Source organism: Lactuca serriola, chromosome 3 (genome assembly GCF_051521515.1).
Source record: "Lactuca serriola cultivar US96UC23 chromosome 3, Lser_US96UC23_V15, whole genome shotgun sequence".
NCBI lineage: Eukaryota > Viridiplantae > Streptophyta > Magnoliopsida > Asterales > Asteraceae > Lactuca > Lactuca serriola.
The window spans coordinates 2,524,949-2,531,247 of NC_136410.1; the positions used below are offsets into that span (position 1 = coordinate 2,524,949).

General features: G+C 35.3%; 1 pseudogene; it reads right to left on the reverse strand.

Moving 5' to 3' along the window:
- Window positions 1–5,286: 5,286 nt before the first annotated feature.
- Window positions 5,287–5,992, reverse strand: LOC145091325 (14 kDa proline-rich protein DC2.15 pseudogene; annotated as a pseudogene).
- Window positions 5,993–6,299: the final 307 nt, after the last annotated feature.

The following is a 6,299-nucleotide window of genomic DNA, read 5'->3' on the forward strand; positions in this document are numbered from 1 at the left end:
CAATGACGATGGGTAGAGCTACTCAATGATTACGAGTGCGAAATTCACTATCATCCAGGGAAATCCAATGTGGTAGTGGATGACCTTAGCCAAAAGGAACACTTAGGTCGTAGGGTGAAGGCAATAACCATGACAATCCATTCCCACCTGTCCACCCAAATCAAAGAGACTCAGCAGGAAGCCTTTAAACCAGAAAATGTGGCAGGCGAAGCCTTGTGAGGAATGGAGAAGAACTTGGAGATCAAGGGAGATAGAGTTCGCTATTTTATGAACCAGATATAGACCCCAAAGTCTGGTGTTTACAGGGAGGTTATCATGGATGAAGCCCACAAAACTTGATACTCCATCCACCCATGTTAAGATAAGATGTATCCAGATATAAAGAAACTCTATTGGTGGCCAAACATGTAGGAAAATATTGCTACCTACGTGGGTAAGTGCCTAACTTGCGCAAAGGTCAAGGTAGAATATCAAAAGCCCCCAGGTTTACTCCATCAGCCAGAGATACCTTAGTGGAAGTGGGAGCATATCACAATGGATTTCATTACCAAGTTTCCCAAGACTTCGGGTGGTCATGATACTATATGGGTGATCTTCGACAGATTAACCAAGTCCACCCACTTCCTACCAATCAAAGAAATAGACAAAATGGATAAGCTAACTAGAACTTACATTCGAGAGGTAGTACGAATGCACGGTGTGCCTATATCTATTATCTCGGATAGAAATAGTAGATTCGCCTCACGATTCTGGCAGTTGCTACAAAAGGCTCTTGGAACTAAGTTGGAGATGAGCACAACTTATCATCCTCAAACTGATGGGCAAAATGAGAGAACCATACAAACCCTAGAAGATATGTTGAGAGCCTGTGTGATCAACTTTGGTAAATCATGGGACACCCATTTACCACTGGTTGAGTTTTCATATATCAACAGCTATCACACTAGCATCAAGGCTGCTCCATTCGAAGCCCTTTATGGTCATAAGTGCAGATCCCCTCTATGTTGGGCTGAGATGGGTGACATGCAGCTAGCTAAAGGGAAATTTCCTAATAGCACTCTCACTAGCCCAGAAGTCATTCAAGAGACCATAGAAAAGATTGTATAAATCCGAGAACGACTGCAAACCTCTAGAGATAGACAAAAGAGCTACGCTGATAAGAGACAAAAGCCCTTGGAATTCCACGTTGGTGACTGTGTACTATTGAAGGTCTCTCCCTTGAAAGGTATGATACGTTTCGAAGAGCATGAAAGCTAAATCCAAGGTACATTGGGCCATTTGAGATCCTCGCTAGGATCGGACTCGTAGCTTACAAACTCCGCCTACACCAAGAGCTTAACCACATTCATCACGTCTTCCATGTGTCAAATCTAAAGAAGTGTCTATCTGAAGAGACTCTTGGGATTCCCCTCGATGAAATCGAGATAAATGAAAGTCTTAACTTTGTGGAGGAACCAGTGGAGATCATGGATAGGGAAGTCAAACAACCAAAACAAAGTCGCATACCGATTGTGAAGGTTTGCTGGAATGCCAAGCTGGGACCTGAATTCACTTGGGAGCGAGAAGACCAGATGCAGCAAAAGTACCCGCATCTCTTTCCCTAGTCCATAATGTATTCACCATAGAAAGAATTTCGGGACAAAATTCCCTCTAACAGGGGATAATGTAAAAACACGTTCTTTCGAGTCAATAAAAGTCAATGAAATTCACACTAGTTCAATCAAGGCTTACACTAGATCAAACAAAGAGTTGCACTTAAGCATACCCAAGCCTACTACTCAGCTTGAATCATAGTATGCATATTTATATATTTATGGTTTTATTCCAAGAAATTTTAAATGAAAGCCATACCTTTGAAAACATGTAAAATCTTAAAACAAATCAATTGTACACTAGTGCAAGTTAAGCGGTTAAACTTAACATTTAAAGGAAATTTATAAAATATATTAATAGATATATTTAGAAATCAGTTTTTTGACTCAAAATACAATCCAAAACCGAAATCCCTTTTTGAAATGAAAGCAAAAACCGAATTCCCATTTTAGACTTAAGGCTTAACCGAATGCTTTGTTTTCTTTGACTTGGAAACCGATTTCCTTTTCCTCTTTAGCTCAAAAACCGAATTCTCCATCTTACTTTGACTAGAAACCAAACACTTTTTCAATTGTTAACTTTAAGGTCTATTTCATGAAGGAATTCGGTTGTAAAGGACCAAAAACACCCCAATTAAGGCCCAATAAGGCCGAACATCCCCTATATATATATATATATATATATATATATATATATATATATATATATATATATATGTGTGTGTGTGTGTGTGTGTGTGTGTGTGTGTGTGTGTGTGTCTTAGGCCGATTTCCCAATTCATTTCCCCCTTTTGCCACCGAACACTTGCAAAATTTTCACTCAAAAGTCATAAGAACTTTACCCAGATCTTCATCCCATCTTCAAATCTTCAACCAAATTTATCCAAATCACCTTTAATTTTTCATATAATCTTCAAAGAATCCATCAAGAACACAAGAACACAGAGTTCATCCCATTCCCCCACCGAAAACTCCAATTCGACCGAAATCACCCTTGCCCTTATTTCAAATATTCCAAATTAATTTGTAAGTATTATTTACTTAATTAATTATTCAATTCACTAGTTAAATTAAATAATTAATAATTTAAATAAGGCGATGATTACAATTATTTTTAGAGTAACGTTATTAGCACGTACGCTTACTCGGGGATCATTTCTACAGCACGTTAAATTCCGACGCCAACGCACATTCAAGGTGAGTTCATATTCCTACATTTTTAATTTTTTCTAATATTTTTAGGGCGGATACAAGTAAAACACAAGGACTATCGTGTTTATACAAATATTTTGAAATATTTTAAAAACCTTTGCAATTGTTTCAAAACAAGCCTTTGCTACACTTCCTAAAAATATTTTATATGTTTTTAACCCCTTTTTTTATTATGACGAGCATCGAGGTAATTAATTATACAATTAAATCACAAATATTTTTATTTCACTACAAAACATAAATTTAAACTGTATATGATATAGTGGAGATTCGTTACACTATTTTACTAAGTGCAGTACACAAAATCAAAACATGTATCCAAACTATAATAGGTATAGTTTGGGAAACACTACTCTAACACATTGGTACAAGAACACACTACTAAATAATTATTTAATTATAATTATTTTATATTACAAGTACGTGACTATAAGGTTATACATAAATATTCAAACACAAGAAAAGGGCCACTACACTACACTATACGTAAATTAGTTAATACAGAGTTGTGAGGCACTACTCCGGGTACCCACCAGGGTACAGGTTCAAGTCCTATAAATTATAAATAGAGTCTCCCGGATGGAGAGCATGAGGTTTGTGTATAGATCTATACAACACTGACAATCCCACACCTAAACTGCTAGCTACAGTTAGGCAATCATGCTTGGGGGTGACAAATGTCATATTACCGACGACTGAAGAACGTCATAGAGGCATCTAGGTCATATTAGCATGGTTATACTCCTTTTGAGTCTTGATTTTTCTATTCATTCCAGAGTGAACAAACGGACCCAATGTTATTTCTTCCCAAATAAGACAGCCATTGTCTTCAGATCCAATGACGTAGTCTTCAAAGTCATGCGCCTATACTTCATAATCTTGAGTATAGAGAATGGGGAACATCGTAGCGGATCTTATACTGTTGGAGATGTTGATTGGATTGACTTGAGAATCGTCGTGAGACATGATGAAAAACTTCTTCTTTTCATCTGCTTGAATCAGACTTGTAAAGTTGAAACTAGGGTTTTATCGAACACCAGACACACCGTCGACAAGAAGAATATGACTTCTAAATATTCGATAAAAGCGGAAACCCTAATGGATTCGTCAAACAGAAGAGATGTGTATATATTACACAGTCTCCTGCTCTGATACCAAATGATGAAAATATTGTGCTATTAGATCGATAGATTCAAAAATAGATAAGCAATAATGAAGCAATTAAAGAACACAGGGATTGATCAAAAGATGTCAAATGATTAATATCTCACACCTCAAAAGAGCTCGATGAGAACTTCAACTGTAGAGGTGTGTTTAGGGTTACAATGCAAAAGCTAATAATGAGAACGTTGACCTTAAAGCTATACATGCATGCATAGTATATAATCTAACCCTAATGCTTAGACCACGGTTGGACAAGCCCAAACCGGGTAATCAAAATATCAACATTAAGCCCATATGACGCAACACTCAAAACCCAACATTTATATATATATATATATATATATATATATATATATATATATATATATATATATATATATAGTTGAGTTATTGTGAGAACTAAAAAAACATGAAAACTTACGAACTAGGCATCAACAATCATATGGACTATAGATGTATATGAATTAATAGTCATATGAAATATGACACATGCATCGGCAGTCACATGGATTGCGGATGTATATATGCATGCATGCATCAACAATTATATTAACTGCGGACACATATAGGCGTGCATGCATCAACAGTGCATATATATAAACATTTTTAAAAAAATAAATAAATCGTCAAATCATTTTTTTCGCATAGATATGATTTATACACTATATTTCGTTAATATTTGTGGTTTTGATTTTGAAATATGATGTTTTGTTTAATAGTTCTCAAGTTCGCACGCTTTTTTTAGTTCCCAAAAAAGCTTGCATATATATATATATATATATATATATATATATATATATATATATATATATATATATATATATATATATATATATATATATGTGTGTGTGTGTGTGTGTGTGTGTGTAATTTTGACTGTATGATGGTTTACAAGTTTAACCATTAAAATATTTATGGTAAATATTTTACTAATTTTAAAAAAGTTCAAGTCATATCTGAAATATTTATAATTTTTAATCATACTATCAGAGAGTATATATTATATTTATCTTTTATCATTCATCACTGCATTATTTACCATCTTTATCATATCTTTGGATATGCCCCCTTAAAAGAAAAAAAATGAAGAAATTGAGAGAAAATAAAAGAAAAGAGAGAGGGAATCAATAGGACACAATGGGGTCTCAACTTCCTGCGGCCATCCTAGACGGTGCGATGTTCCTAGTAGGACCGTTGTGCCACATCAGCTCTCATGCATAGTGCGGGATAAACCATAACCATGTAAATTATGTACTCATTGAAATTGGATCCACACTTATGATAAGAGTTGATGCTTGAATCTCAACATAAATGAATATTTGTTGAAAACGTTAATTTTTATTTTGAATCACAAGAATAAAACCTTACTTACAATATGACAAGATATCCAAGATACAAATCCAAAGTACAAGAGAAGGTGACGAACCTCCTACTGCAATCAATATCTTTAACATAATAAAATACTCAACTCTAAGAGGGAAACACACCAAACCAAATAACATCAAAGAGCATAAAACCCACTCTTTGAAGACATATAAAAATAATTAAGCATCTTTATGCGCATTGAAAGCCTTTTGGCACCTTCTTTCCACAGACATTAAGCAACAAGCTTAAAGAAACTGGCACATTAAGGTTGATACCCAAGACATTTGCTTTAATGGCAGTGCAGAGACAAACTGCAGCCTCAAGATCGACAAGGTCCCCAAGGAGGCTACAACATGGAGTGGTTGCGGGTGTACCGACGACTAGGTGAACCAAGTCATTGAGCACGTTTGCACACACACCTAGCTTGAGTGTGTCTTTAGGACAAGTGGCTTTGTAGTGGTGATGTTTATGGGGTTTCGGGGCCTTTGGTGGTGGTGGGCAAGAGGTTGAAGTTACAAGAGTAAAAAAGAGAAGGTTAAGGGTGATGAGGAGGAAAACAGTTGTTGCCAATCCCCTTGAAGCCATTTTGAAATGCTTTGAGGATGTGAAGGGAAAACTAGCTCAAGAAATGATGGTTTGGTTTGGGGTATTGAACTACACAAGTGAGTTCCTATATTTATAGATAGATATCATGAATAGTGTTATTTAGCTTTTTCATTTGCCAAGTTCTTAGGCTAACCACGCCCCATTTTTTTACTACCTTCAACCTTATTCTTTTCATATTATATTAGGCTATTTTTAATAAATGGATCAGCAATCCATTTTATATTTAATGTATGACACAAAAATAAAATATTTATATGATATAAATGAAAAGACCTAGCGCCCCATTCGCTGTAGTATTTTTTATTTTTATGCATATTGTTTTCATCTTTATCATCATATCAATTAAATAGGACATATAGT